This window comes from Eptatretus burgeri, chromosome 21 (genome assembly GCF_056783735.1).
Source record: "Eptatretus burgeri isolate ZD-2024b chromosome 21, Ebu_testis_v1, whole genome shotgun sequence".
NCBI classification, from domain to species: Eukaryota; Metazoa; Chordata; class Myxini; order Myxiniformes; family Myxinidae; genus Eptatretus; species Eptatretus burgeri.
Genome location: NC_140981.1, coordinates 2,220,517 through 2,235,516, shown reverse-complemented (window position 1 = coordinate 2,235,516; position 15,000 = coordinate 2,220,517). Strand labels below are relative to the sequence as shown.

Sequence of the window (15,000 nt, the reverse complement as noted above, 5' to 3'; positions counted from 1 at the left end):
CATGCAAAACGCCAGGGTGGTAGTTTATGACTTGCCCGAGATTAGACCCAGGCTCGACGGCTCGGAGGTGAGCTCACACACCTCTTGGCTTCCCTGCAGCCCTGCAACGTCGAAAGGTGCTGGTGTCTCATCGTGTCCTCGTGCTCTGTGTTGATGTGTGTGCAAGCTCCTCCATCCATGAGCCTGAGTCTCTTTGCCTCAACTGGAAGCAGGATGTCCAACGTGATGCCATAATTGCAGCGTTTTCGAGCTAACAGCTGTTTGGTTTGGCATGATAACGTGTGATTATTATAAAACTGTTGCTGTTAGGTCTTTGGAAGGGGGTTCCCCAGCTGCTCTTGTTGGTTCCAAGGGGGTTTCGATGCCTGTGATGACACAAGATGTTGTGCACCATCAAATCGTTCAAGGGATACTTAGCAACGACAGCTGATGGTGATTATTGTTGGCCAAGCTTGAGTTGTATTTAAAGAGTAGATTAGATAGCCCTTCTATAAAAATTTGAGGGGGGGAGTGTAGGGGGGAGGAATTGAAAAACTTCCCTGGCTCCCTGGCAACATCTCAGGCAATCCAACGTGCAGTTGAGCTCAAACGAGCTCGCTTCCAGCATCCTGCTGTCGGAGACGTCTCCGTCTCAAGTTAATCATCCTGCCGTGTAATCTGTGTTCGAACAAATTTGTAATATGTAACATGTAATCGATCAAAATATCAGCAAATGTTCACACTCGCTTCACGGTCACTTCCTTTCCCTCCCCAAGGATCATAAGTGCCAGGCCAGGGAGGTGTCATATGCAGAGACACACCGCAGGAGGCCCAGGGAGGGTGTGATCAAATACCGAAAGTATTCGGATGTGAAGCGCGCCATGGAGTCGCTCGCCGGCATGGGACAAAGTCTGGGAACGAGATCATCGTCGGGAACGACGCAGAGAACGAGGTGGTCGACAAAGAGCAATGTTGGCTTCTCTGACCGAAATCCAGCTTGAGTTCTCGATTTCCTTCCAGTCGTTCTCGCTTTGGCAGCCCACGTTGATATTCCTTACCTGTTGTTTATGCCTCATCTATCCCATCAGTCTTTCCTTGCATGCCACTCATCCTCCATCCTTCCTTCCTTCCCCTCCCCCCTTTTCCCAGTTGCTCCCAATCCCTGGTGCTTCCTCTTTGGCTTGCTCTCAAGCAGTCAATAATAACGGTGGAACTTCTGTCCATCGACCAGGCTTTCACTACTGTGACACGGGTCTACAAGAACTCCACGTTTTGTTGTGGATCGATTTTTGAAATGAACACCCATTGGTCGGACAGCTGCCAGACCACACCCACATCTGTCACTTGACTCCACCCACCATGGCGCCCAGACAAAATAATATGGCCACCATCTTGGTTTTCTGGTGGGTCTTCTGTTTGTCTCCGGACGTGACGAGGTGGAGTTTGTCTCTGGATGTGTCCAGTCGTAGTTTGTCTCTGGATGTGTCCAGGCAGAGTTTGTCTCTGGACGTGTCCAGGCGGAGTTTGTCTCCGGACGTGTCCGGGCGGAGTTTGCCTCTGGATGTGTCCGGACGGTGTTTGTCTCTCGACATGTCTGGGAGGTGTTTATGTCCGGACAGGAGTTTGTCTCTTAATTTGTCTGGGCGGTGTTTGTCACTGGACAGCTTGGCTGTGGACACGTCCGGGCGGTGTTTATCTCTGGACATGTCCGGGTGGTGTTTGTCTCTCGGTGGCATTTACACTACAACGGGTAGAAAATGTATTTCAGACATTATTTTGTTTCCGTCTTCATTGTTATTCGATACAGAATCATTTTGATGAGACGGTATGAATCATAATTAATGCTCCACCTTCCCTTCCTCTCACCCCACACTGCCTTCCCTTCCTCCACCTCTAGTTAATATCCCTCCCTACTCGATCCCCTACCCCTCCTCACTCTCCCTCCATCTTCGCTACCCCAACCCCTCCTCGCTGCTCCTCTCTCTTCTCTCTTTCCCCCTCCACCTCCTCACTCTCCCCCCTCTGTCTCTCCCCTCTCACCCACCACTCTCCCCCCCCTCAGTATTCCCATCAGCGAAGCGACGGGTGGTGTTTCCAGTGTATATTTCCATATATATATATTTCAACGAAAAACAGGGCCCTGACTACATCCACTAATTACGTAATAATATTCAGTCAGTTAAACCCAGGAGTTCAGTGAGCTTGTAAAATAAATCCGATTGGTACTGGCTCCCACTATCCAAAGCCTCCCAAAGGCTTTGCTGGTGTCCACTTCAATAACTCTACTTTCTCCGAAGTGCTTGAGAGCTGAAGGTCATTTGTTGGCAGCATGGGCTGGCTTTGTGGAAGCCATGTTGGTGGTCCTTGAGGTGGCCTCAAAGTTGTTTATTGATGAGAGACTCCATAACTTGAGATATTGGAGAGATCAGAAATGTTGCCTTTCTTCAGGGCAGACATCGGCATTGTTCCAGGAGGTGGGGTAAATGCTCACATAGGAGGCGAGGTTGAAAATCTTGGAGCAAGTTTGGGAGTACGGCTTTTGAGGACAACAAGAGGAATGCCATCTGGACCATCGGCTTTGTTGGTCACAAGGGAGAACAAACGTTCCAGAGGCTGAACCTCTTCCGGCGATGACCATGGAAATAGACGGGTGGGTTCGTTTGATGATTCTTTCAGAGCAACAGTTTGAGACTGAGATATTGTGGGATTGAAGGACGTGTTCGGTTTGTCGGGCAAGCATCCGACCAATTCAAGATCAGAAGGGAGTGACGAGTCTGCAGTCTGTCCGTCAATATAAGCTGGGGGTACGATACGGCACAATGTGGAGTCGTCTGCAACAAGGAAGATCATGTTTTCCAAGAGTATCAGCTTGAGAGTGCCACTAGGAAGATCTTATACGGTTTTGGTGAAGATCTGAATCCAGATCTGGATACACTAATTATTTAATTCTTAACTGATTCCTCACCGTTGAGAGATAAGGCCAACAGTGAGATATATAGAACGATATATCAAAAGGTTGTGGACAGATTCGGACAAAACTTGCTGAACAGGTTGGGAGTGCCACTAGGAAGATCTGCTTCGGTTTTGGTGAAGATCTTAATCCAGATCTGGATGCAATAATTATTTAATTTTTAACTGATTCCTCACCGTTGAGAGATGAGGCCAAAAACGACATATACAGAACGATATATCAAAAGATTGGAGACAGATTCCGACGACACTTGCTGGACAGGTTGGGAGTGCCACTAGGAAGATCTGATACGGTTTTGGTGAAGATCTGAATCCAGATCTGGATACACTAATTATTTAATTTTTAACTGATTCCTCACCGTTGAGAGATAAGGCCAACAGCGAGATATATAGAATGATATATCAAAAGGTAGGGGACAGATTCGGACTAATCTTGCTTCACAGGTTGGGAGTGCCACTAGGAAGATCTGATACGGTTTTGGTGAAGATCTGAATCCAGATCTGGATACAATAATTATTTAATTTTTAACTGATTCCTCACTGTTGAGAGATTCAGCCAACAACGAGATATATAGAACGATATATCAAAAGGTTGTGGACAGATTCCGACGAAACATGCTGGAGAGGTTGGGAGTGCCACTAGGAAGATCTGTTTCGGTTTTGATGAATATCTGAATCCAGATCTGGATGCAAAAATTATTTGATTTTTAACTGATTCCTCACCGTTGAGAGATGAGGCCAAAAACGAGATATATAGAACGATATATCAAAAGGTAGGGGACAGATTCGGACTAATCTTGCTTCACAGGTTGGGAGTGCCACTAGGAAGATCTGATACGGTTTTGGTGAAGATCTGAATCCAGATCTGGATACAATAATTATTTAATTTTTGAGTGATTCCTCACCGTTGAGAGATTTGGCCAACAATGAGATATATAGAACGATATATCAAAAGGTTGTGGACAGATTCCGACGAAACTTGCTGGAGAGGTTGGGAGTGCCACTAGGAAGATCTGTTTCGGTTTTGATGAATATCTGAATCCAGATCTGGATGCAAAAATTATTTGATTTTTAACTGATTCCTCACCGTTGAGAGATGAGGCCAACAACGAGATATATAGAACGATATATCAAAAGGTTGTGGACAGATATGTTCATGACGAAGCTGTTGATTCAAAAAGACAGTCAAGATTTTTGGCGGGAAATCGAGATGGGCGCGAACGTGAAAATTACTTCCGTGAAAGTAATTTTCACGAACGTCAAAAAGTAATAAATTATCTTTTCGACAATTGTCGAGCTGTTATTTTTTTATCATTATTATATATGTTTTGTTTCTATGTATTTTAGGGTTTAATATGGAATCGGCAAAGCCGAGAAGCGAACGTAGAATTCTTCTTACGTTCGATGCTGCAATTTCCGGTTACTTCGGCCTGGATTCGGGATCAGCGATCAAATAATGTGAATCACGATTTAAAATTATTTTTCGATGATGCGGGAGATATCTTTATTAAAATCAGTGGAGGAAATATTCACCATGTCTGATATTATTTGGGTCTTTCATGTCTCCGACGATGCCTTTATTTCCCGGCATGCATCATTCCCCATGACAAAAACCGGAAACAAAAAAAAAACAGAAGCAAAAAAAAACGGAAGCAAAAGGGTCATAGAAAAGGACACGGATTCCAAATTGCCATGGTCGTGTGTTGTTGTTGTTGCTTCCTATTCTCTCATGTGAACGCGTTAAGTATGAAGCTCACTACGTTCGCTATAAAATGTGTTTCTGTGTGGGGGAAGAAAAATTTTTTTTGGTGCAATCACGTGAGCACACCAAACAGCGTTCACCTTGCGTACCTGAGCTATTCAGATGTTTGGTGTGGAGTTCGGTGTGTGCTCAGTGGGTTTGTGATATTAGCTTTCTCCTTGTGTTTGTGTTTACCTGTGTGCAATAGGTGTTTGTTTGTACTGTTGGTGTGTTTGTTTTGTTAACCTTGTGTCATTGTGTGTGTGTGTGTTTGTGTGTTCGGTTTAGGGTTAGAGTTCGGGTGTTTTTAACCGAGCTGGATTCATGGAGTTTCTTTTCCCAACGTGCAGTCATCATGACTGGGGTAAGAAAACATTGTTGAAATACATGTTGCCACGTGATAATGTTTAATTGATATTTTGTTCACTTTATTAGTTTATGTGATTGATCTTTGTGGGGGGGGGGGGAGGGGGGAGGGTTGAGTGAGCTGTCGTTCCTGGTGCAGGTGAGTCTCAGTAATTTGTGCTTTGTTTGTTTTGGTGTTTAATTGGTGATGTTATGAACCAAGCATTGTGTTTAATTGCTTGTTTAACCCCTCCAACCCTGAGAAAAAAACGAGGAAAAACTTGCTGGAAGTGTGGCAAAGTTACCCACTACCTGATGCATCATCTGCGTTCACGGCATGGAGTTAAGTGAGAGGAAGGTTGCCATGGCAATGTATAAATGGACCAAAAAAAATACCAAAAGGTATTTTTTTTTGTACTAACAGCTCGTTGTTTTTCATCATCGTTTGATATTATTATTCAGATAAAAGCTTATTGTAAATGTTCTGAAATATTTATTTATTTTTCTTGTTCCCAGACATGACATTCCTCTTCACCGTCCGGTGGCCGGATGTCAAGGACAATCCAAACGCATTGATAAACACATCATAGTAAGATGTTAATTGTTTAACGATAAGCTCGATTAACTTATTTTAAAATGTTATTCATTTTTCTTCTTGTTTTTTTTATATTCCTCAGTTGTGTTTCCTTTCGTTATTGATTTGTCGTTTTGAATGTTAATTGTTTTTTTCAGAAAGGAGATAAAGATAATAAAAAAAAATTGATGACGGTTGCACGAGCAGAGCTTGTGCAAAATGAGAAGGGGGCTCTTGCGAGACCCCTTCAAAAGAAACCACAAGCCTCAAAAAGAAGTGGAAAATGTTTGAAAAAGAAGAAACATCTTGACCCAGATATGGAGGAGGCGGACGAGGATGACGACGATGCAAATAAAGATGACAATAAAAAACAATTGTTTAAAAAATAAAAACAGACGACGAGGCTAAAGTTCTTAGTCGTGGACGCAAACGATATAAAAAACGACGTCAAACTTGCGACAACAGCACAAATCCATCAGAAGGAAGTTGCGGTGGATTCTCGAAAGAGAAGGCACGATTGGAGAAGGTACATGAAATTTTATGAAGGTATTTTAAAACTGTTTAACATTGTTTAATGCATCATGTTTTGCTATTTTTTCATAAAAAATTTTTTGTAAATAGTATTTACTTTACACGACGGTGTATAGCATTTAATGATGAAACAAATATTTATTATTGCATATTGTGTTTAAGGGTTCGGTGAGGTCGAGCTGGCTGTGGGTGAGAGGGAGGCCTCACCCAAGGAACCGCTGTCCAGCGAGGAGAGCAGTGAAGCAAGTTATGAGGTCGAAGCCCTTCCTGTTCTACAGTTGTCTTCTGAGGCTTCTGAGAAATTGTACGAGGAGGAGGCACACCCGGATGTGACTCTGGAGGAGGCACAGGAAGAGAAGCTGCTGTCCCAGGAGGGAGGGATGATGGAACACCAGAGGCTGCCAGGTGCAAGTAATGATCCAAAGCTTATAAATCCCACCTGTGGTTTCATTGAAGTAAATAGTGAGGATGATCAATGTTGAATACTGATTATATAAAACACAACTTTTAACAATGAAATAGAATAGTAAATGAGGGACTGAGCGGTATGATGTGTGTTGTTGCGTCTTTTTTTTTATTGGTTTAAAATTTTTTTTTTAAATGTCGTGTAATATAATTAGACTTCACATGATGTGTTTGTTAAAACATATATACCTATTCCTGTTTGTCACAGGCTTGTTGAAACGACAGGTGAGGTCGGTGGGACTTGTGAGCAGTGGTCAGTGTTGGGTAATGTCGATGTGTGACAATTATGTTAATTGTACAACTGTCATTTCCACAAACAGCTGTCCTGTATTTGGTTTTTCATTTGTCTTTTCTTGAAATCTATTTTATTATGGGATGGGTGGGAGAAACATCATCACGTGATGTGATTGATGTGCTTCAGGGAAAGGCAAGGTCCTGAAAACACCTCGACGGGTGATACGTGCACCGGCCGAGCTGAACATCAGTGATGTCTGATGCTAGTGGGCTGTCTATACCTGCTAATAGCACGTGTACAACGTGTAATGATGTACACATGTGGTTATTTTTATATCCACACTCACCCGAACACATTGAACATCCTTGTTTAACACTTATTTGATGTAATATTTATTACAAAACCTTTTTTTTTTAAATAAGTTCCAGGACCCTCAAGTGGGGTGGTTCGAACATCGACATCTGAGAGGACATCACAGATTCCTCTGAATACTTTCTACCGAAAAGGTGTGGTTTTGCTTGTTTGGCATCTCAGTGGGTGGCCGAAGGTGTGTGATTGGGGTTATTTTCATTTAACAACGCAATTGTAACATTTTGTTTCTTCTCTAACAATTATTTTACAGAAGTGAAGGACATATGACCACAGTTCGGGCCTGAAGAAGTAAGTAATAATCATTTATTTGAATCTTTTTATTGTTTCGAATGAAGGAGAAGAGACGCAGGGTGGGGATTCAGTGATTGTTCATTGTTTTTCCTAATTTCAACAGGACAATCATCATATCAGGTAACACTTTTAATGTTTTTATTGTAGAGGTTACCTGTGAAAAGGAAAATCATGCTGGGAACATCGACGGACAGGATTGTAATTGTAAGTATTTTGAAATTTTTTTCTTTATCCAATAATATATAATGCACATTCCATGTTATTTTTTATGGCAGCCGGGGAAGAGGCATCGGATTGCTTATTCAAAAAAGTTGGATGACACGATGCGTTTTCTTTACAAAATAGGAACAGAAGTAAAATACGTCACGGCTGCAAGGGTAATGGAAGATTAAGATTATATTTAAAAACCAAAATTATACTGTGAGTAAAATTACTGATATATATTTATAAAAATATATATTCATTTAATAGTGTTGGTTGAATTTTTTAGTAAATGTTATTCTTATATTAAAATAATTGTGGTCATGTGTTTTCTTTGTGTGATTGTTTTTTTTTTCAGGTGAGTGAGGTTACGCAGGTAAACCCTGATGTTTTGTGAATGTGCAGAGCGGTTCACTGCACGTTTCACAACGTCCGTTATCACGTTCGGAGTTTTTGTTTATAAGAGAGCTGTTTTTATCGTTTTCCGCATGTTCGGGTTTTTCGGTTTTTCTTTGCTGTGTCGTGCTTTCTCAGGGCTCTTTGGGGAAAGTTTAGTCCACTTTTGGTTTTATTTGCTGTTCGGGTTGTTTTAATTGTTTTGGTCTTTGTTTTTTAAATTATCTTTTCAAAAATAAAAAAATTGAAATGGAAACGTGCATTGCATTTTACTGTAATATCGAGGTGTTAGTTTATGTTATTGCTGTTTTTTATGTTTACGCTGAACATATATTTTAGCATTTTCAAGATAAAGTGCTGTAATGGTCCGAAATATACAAGATCTCCTGTTTGTGAACTCATAAAGCATCCATTGATGATTGTTGCTGCTGTTCGGGTTGTTTTAATTGTTTTGGTCTTTGTTTTTTAAATTATCTTTTCAAAAATAAAAATTTGAAATGGAAACGTGCATTGCATTTTACTGTAATATCGAGGTGTTAGTTTAAGTTATTGCTGTTTTTTATGTTTACGCTGAACATATATTTTAGCATTTTCATGATAAAGTGCTGTAATGGTCCGAAATATACAAGATCTCCTGTTTGTGAACTCATAAAGCATCCATTGATGATTGTTGCTGCTGTTCGGTTTGGAGATATCAGGGAAAATGTGTCCATTTTAGGTGTGTGAAAATCATGTTTTTTTTTAGGCCATTTTTAAATTACAATAATCACAGTCTTCATCTTTACCCACAATACACTACACGAGCAGTCGAGTTAGCATGCAAAGATGGGGTGCTTTTCCCCCAAAAACAACGTTGTCAAACTGTATACTCCACTTGTTGAAAGTTTTAGAACACCCCCATTTTTCAGTTTTTACTGAACTTTAAGCAGTTTAATGTTTCAATGTACTCTGAAATTAAAGCATAGAACAAATAAACAATGGCAGATAAAAAGAAATCATGGAATTGTTTTATTTAACAAAATTTAATATTAATTTTTGACTCATCAAAGTAGCCACCTTTTGCAGATATAACAGCCGAACATACTCGTGACATTCTTTCCACAATGGAAATCAAATATTGTTCAGAAAGTTCTTCCCAACACTGTTGCAGAAGTTCTCACAAATGTGTTGCACTTGAAGGTTGTTTTGCTTTCACCCTTCTGTCCAGTTCATCCCAAACCAGCTCGATGGGGTGTAAGTCTGTCGACTGTGCTGGCCATTCCATGATTTGAATCCGAACGTCTTGTTCTTTTATTCACAGGTAGTTCTGACATCGACTGGAGGGATGTTTTGGGTCGTTATCTTGCTGTAGGATGAACCCCTGACCAACTCGGCGTAGACCAACGGTTATCGCATGGCGCTGCAAAATGCTGTGGTCGCCCTTTTGGTTCAGGGTGCCAGTCACTCTGTGGAAGTCGCCGACTCTGGATCCAGCAAAAGAGCCCCAGATCATTACACTTCCTCCTCCATGTTTGACAGTTGGTGTCACACACTGATGAACCATCCTTTCGCCTACTAGACGGTGTACAAAAACCCTGCGTGATGAACCGAAGATTTCAAATTTTGATTCATCGGTCCATAAGACCTTCTTCCAGTTATCAGTCGTCCACTGGCGGTGCTTCATGGCCCAGACAAGTCTCTTTTTCTTATTTTGCCATCTTATCAATGGCTTTCTTACTGCCACTCGACCTGTCAAACCTGCAGCTCGAAGTCCTCTCTTCGCAGTTGAAACTGAGACTTCCTTACCTCGACCAGTGTTAAGCTGTGCTTGAAGCTGCTGTCCTGTGAGCCGCCGATCACGCAAGCTGTTGACTCTCAGAAACTTGTCTTCTGATTGTTTTGTGGCTTTGGTTCTGTCAGATCTCTACCTGTCAGTCTCCTCCAGTTTCCAAGTGCCTTTTGATGGTGTGGGAAACTGTACTCACCGACAGCTTAGCTTCCTTTGCAATCTCTCTGAAGGAAAGACCGACACTTTTAAGGGTTCTCATGGTCTGTCTGTCTTCCTTTGTTAATTGTCTTTTTCTCGCCATTATGACAGCAATATACTACTTCCTGCAGTGCAATATTGTCCAAATAATGCTTCAGAGGGTGTAGCAACACAGTCTGTTCCAACACTGCATTTATACAGAGGGTTTGGAACTAATCAACAACAGTTGGGACACCTGTAGGAATTGTTTGCATCAACTTTCAAGGCTTAATTTACTTCCATTTCACAACGTGTGGGAGTTTCTTCAAAAGGCGGGAAAAAAAAATTGCTGCAGAACAGCTGCAGTTGCTGACCCATTACTTGTTCCCTGAAAAGGGCCTTTTTAACAACTCTGAAATTTACATTATTTTTCAGTTTTTGGTAACCCAAACATTGTTTTTTTTAACCTCTGGCAGTTTACCGCTTAACTTTGTACCATTTCAGGTTATTCACTGGACTTTAACTGCTTAAATTTTTGAAAAAACTGGAAAAATGGGGGTGTTCGAAAACTTTTGACCGGTGGAGTTAAATGGCTGGAAACAACAATTGTTTTAATGAAGCACCAGCCATTTTAGACCAGTTAATGAAGACGAAAAACTTTCCTAATAAATAGCAATGTGTGTGTGTGTGTGTGTGTGTGTGTGTGTGTGTGTGTGTGTGTGTGTGTGTGTGTGTGTGTGTATGTGTGTGTGTGTGTGTGTGTGTGTGTGTGTGTGTGTGTGTGTGTGTGTGTGTGCGCGCGCGCGGTTTGGTGATCAGGTAGTGGGATTGGAACCCTGATCAACATTAGTTGATCACGAGTGGTATTATGAATCCCCCCCCGACTCCCTCGGGAGTGCAGGATTCGAACTCTGAACATTTCATAAGGGACACAAAATGGTTGATCAAAATAATTGGTGTCGATAGGAAAGAACTCATGGAAATTTAATGGGATTAAATTTAATCCCCTTTTCCAAAGGATTAAATGCGTGAGCAAAATGGCAGACGAGCTCAAAATGGAGGTTTGGAGGGAAGGTAGTGAGTATGAAGGAAGCGAGGTGAGGGTAGAGTCGGTTCATAAGCATTGGGTAAAAGTTTCCCCCGTCCCGAGCGGGGACCCCCACCACCAAATTTCCCTTTTGGAGGACGTCGTGATTCCACTGAGATTCACACCCAATAGTGGCAGATCGGCCTCGCTTGAGCCACTGAATATGAAGGAGTTTATGGAAGGAATTAGACGAATGATGAAACAAATGAAGGATGAAATGAATGGGAAAATGCAAGGAAAAGTGGATAAAATGGAAGGGAAAATACAAGCAGGACAAAACCAACTGAGGGGTGCTGTGCGAGTGATGGAATCAGGGAGGAAATGAAGGCGGGTCAAAAGGAGCTGTTAAAGGTAAAGGTGGGGCAGCAAAGCCTGGATACCGTACTGAGCAAGACGCTCTTCATTGACTCTTGGCTGGTCGTGTGAGAAGGGCCTCGAGTGTGTCACCGAAGGAGACGGCGCGATTCTGCCTTGCCTCAGTGAGGATGATCGCCGAAGAAGCTGCATGGGGTCTTTGAGCCTTGGTGTTGAATACCGCTCACTAATTGCCTGACGTACGTTTTAACCGCTGTGAGAGAGCGGCTTGGCGCCATATTTTTGCATGCATCTGCACGTGCAGGACAAAGCGCCTCGATTTGCAAGTCCCACAAAGACCATCTCTAGACCAAGCTCAGTGCCAGATTAAAGGAAGGATTTGCTTTCTTTTGTTTCCCTTGTCTGCATTCGTGTTTGTGTGTAGAGGTGCCTCGACTTTAGGATTTATTTCTTTCATGTTATTATTATGTTCCAATGATTGTTCCTTGTAAATATTTCTCTTGTCATTAAATTCCGCCGGTATTTTAAGTTGCAGTATCCATGTTTTTGTTGTGGCGATCGAGTATAAACCCCTGTGCTGTGCTTCCCCGTGCCTCCGTCGCTCCATCATTGTGCCCTGCTCTCGTCCGCATTATAATCTCTGAGGATCAACGTTTCCGCCTCCTCATTAGAAAGACCACTCAGTTATCGTACTGGAGTTGGGAATCACACTGACTGACTCCAACCTCCTGAATTCCTGAAAAATTGCCGATATCGGCTAAGCACTAATGAGTGTGTTGATGTGTTGTTTTTTTATTTGAAAACAATGTCGAAGCTCATATGAGAGCTAACACACAGAATGTAAAACAAGGGGAGCAGGAGACAAGAGGGGGTGGGGTACACAGGGTAAACAAGATGGACACTACAGGGACTTTCAGGTACTTACACTGCAGGGACTTTCAGGAAGGAAAGCAGGGAATTTGAAGGAGGTGGGTTTGGGGTGGATTAGCGGGGGCAGAAAAGATCATCGTTTTGGATGGGGGAAGATAAGAGATGGTGGTGAACGACTGTTTTGAAGACCTGGAGGGAAGAGTGGGATTGAAGAGAGTGTGAGAGTTTCTTCAAAAGGCAGGGAAAATGAGGAATGAAAGAGTGAAGGTGAGCAACGATTCGTGATTTTGGTAGTTTAACAGAAGGGGATTTTTTAGTGGACCTTGAGCACCCTGCGGAAATATGGGGGCGATATATCACAGGCAGGGCAGTGGGGTGACGCCGGAGAGGAGACGGCGTATTTTTGTTGCAGCCAGCTATTTTGCTTGGCCGGAGGACCTCGGCTTCTTGACAGGTGTTACTGACGACACTCAGAGGAGATGTACCAAGAAGGTCTATGCCAGGGTTGCGTTCCTGCCTGCTCGCTTTCTCCTCACTGGTTTGCTTAAAGCTTGCAATCACTCAAATCACTCACAGAGGATGGTGGGGGGGGGGGGGTCCACAACAAAACTCTTCTCACCAGTTTGTGTTAATTTTTGTTTATTCAAAGGTGACAACTTACAAAATAACTTACAACACACAGAACACTTTACAGCTTCTCCCCAGTGTGAGTTCGTTTGTGACTGTTCAAGGAAGATAATTGACTAAAATCTTTAGAACACACAGAACACTTTACAGCTTCTCCCCAGTGTGAATTCGTTTGTGTTTATTCAAGTTTGATAACCGACTAAAGTCCTTAGTACACACAGAACACTCATACGGTTTCTCCCCAGTGTGAGTTCGTTTGTGTCGATTCAAGGAAGATAATTGACTAAAATCTTTAGAACACACAGAACACTTGTAAGGTTTCTCCCCAGTGTGAATTCGTTTGTGTTTATTCAAGTTTGATAACCGACTAAAGTCCTTAGTACACACAGAACACTCATACGGTTTCTCCCCAGTGTGAGTTCGTTTGTGTCTCTTAAAGGTTGATAAGTCACTAAAATACTGAGAACACACAGAACACTCGTTCGGTTTCTCCCCAGTGTGAGTTCGTTTGTGTCTATTCAAGGTTGATAAGTCACGAAAATCCTTAGAACACACAGAACATTTGTACGGTTTCTCCCCAGTGTGAGTTCGTTTGTGGGATTTCAGGTTTGATAAGTCACGAAAATCTTTAGAACACACAAAACAATTGTACCGTTTCTTCCCAGTGTGAGTTCGTTTGTTGTTCTCCCGTTGGTTGGAATGATGATTGAAATGATCTTCTTCGTTGAAGAACTGCGCAGAGTTGGTGAACGAAACGGTTTTCATTTGTTTCTCTACAAAGAAAAAGAAACCGCCATCACTGATTAGATCATCATGTGGTTGCTGAACAGAATAGTGGGATATTATCAGTGTCAGGTTAATTCAATGTGGGGAACGTGAGACTTTGTTTATAAAGGAAAGAGAATCGATGTTGCTCGTTTAACATGTTTGATGATTGCCAATAACTAACCAGCAAGATGAACTGAGATGATCGTTGAAAAATCAGATGAGTGAGTTCATGGAACACCTAACCCCACGTAGTGTTGAGAAAAACGACGTGTGAAGGGTCATTTCAACTATCACTTTGTGTTTCTGAGTAAACTCTATATTCCCTACGAGCCGCCATTCTGTCTGAATCTCGATATTCCCCAAAGGTGAGAACATGAGTGGTACATTTGATTGGTCAAGATGGTGTAAAAATGGTGTAATATTTTTCCCAAATACTGCACTGCTAATGTGAAGGGTTTTAGAAGTGCAGACAAGGTTATTTGTGTTTTGTAGTTTTCAAGTTTATCATTAAATTTAAGTTAAATAAAGATTTTAAAAGTTGTAGAAAAACACAAAATAAGTTTTTTTTGGAAGTTTACCACCGTTGATGCAGCGTTTTGTTCACCACCCGATCTAACATGTTAAATTCGTTCTTCGTGACTCTTGATTGTTTGTGTCTGGGACGAGATTCCGTACAATCTGCCAAATTCATCACCCAAGTTCTGATACACTGCGGGTTCATGTTCTGATCCGTGTTCTAGAGTTCCTCGATCATCGACCGACGTCTGCAGACAGACAGAGTCTGCAGACAGACTAAACCCCACCTTGCGGTGCAGCAGGACTTGGGCGGTGAATTTGTCAAATTGTACAGAACCTTGTAGAAAAAAACATCATTCCACAGAGTGAACTGGGATATAAAAAAAACAGAAAAACATCCTTCGGAGTGGGACTCAAACCTCAGATGGGCCGGAGTCGAACGGCTCCAACAATATTTTTTGTTGATAATTTCCACCGGACAGATACACAGGACAACGGACAGATATCGTGCACACCCTGAATATGGAGAAAATGATTTGTGATTGGTTAACATGAGAAGAGTTCTGTTTGTCACTTTTTCTTCCCGACTAGTAAAATATGAAAGTTGTGTTTAAATTCAAACTTGTTATCATGAACATGGAGATTCATTTAAACTATTTAATTCGATTCACACAGATCATGATTCAACTGGAACTGAATGTTTATTTGGATTTGTGTCTGCAGTTCACCCTCAAAGGGAACAAAACATCATTATTTTTGTGTTTACAAGAAT

The 15,000-nt window shown here is 41.9% G+C and overlaps 1 long non-coding RNA gene and 1 pseudogene across 1 annotated transcript; one reads left to right on the top strand and one right to left on the bottom strand.

Moving 5' to 3' along the window:
* The first annotated feature begins 7,134 nt into the window (after window positions 1–7,134).
* LOC147008179 (uncharacterized) lies at window positions 7,135–7,836 on the top strand. Its single transcript, XR_015053608.1, has 3 exons — window positions 7,135–7,346; window positions 7,463–7,500; window positions 7,651–7,836. It is a non-coding gene; the product is annotated as an uncharacterized LOC147008179 (long non-coding RNA).
* A 30-nt stretch (window positions 7,837–7,866) lies between these two features.
* Window positions 7,867–14,976, bottom strand: LOC147008178 (uncharacterized; annotated as a pseudogene).
* Window positions 14,977–15,000: the final 24 nt, after the last annotated feature.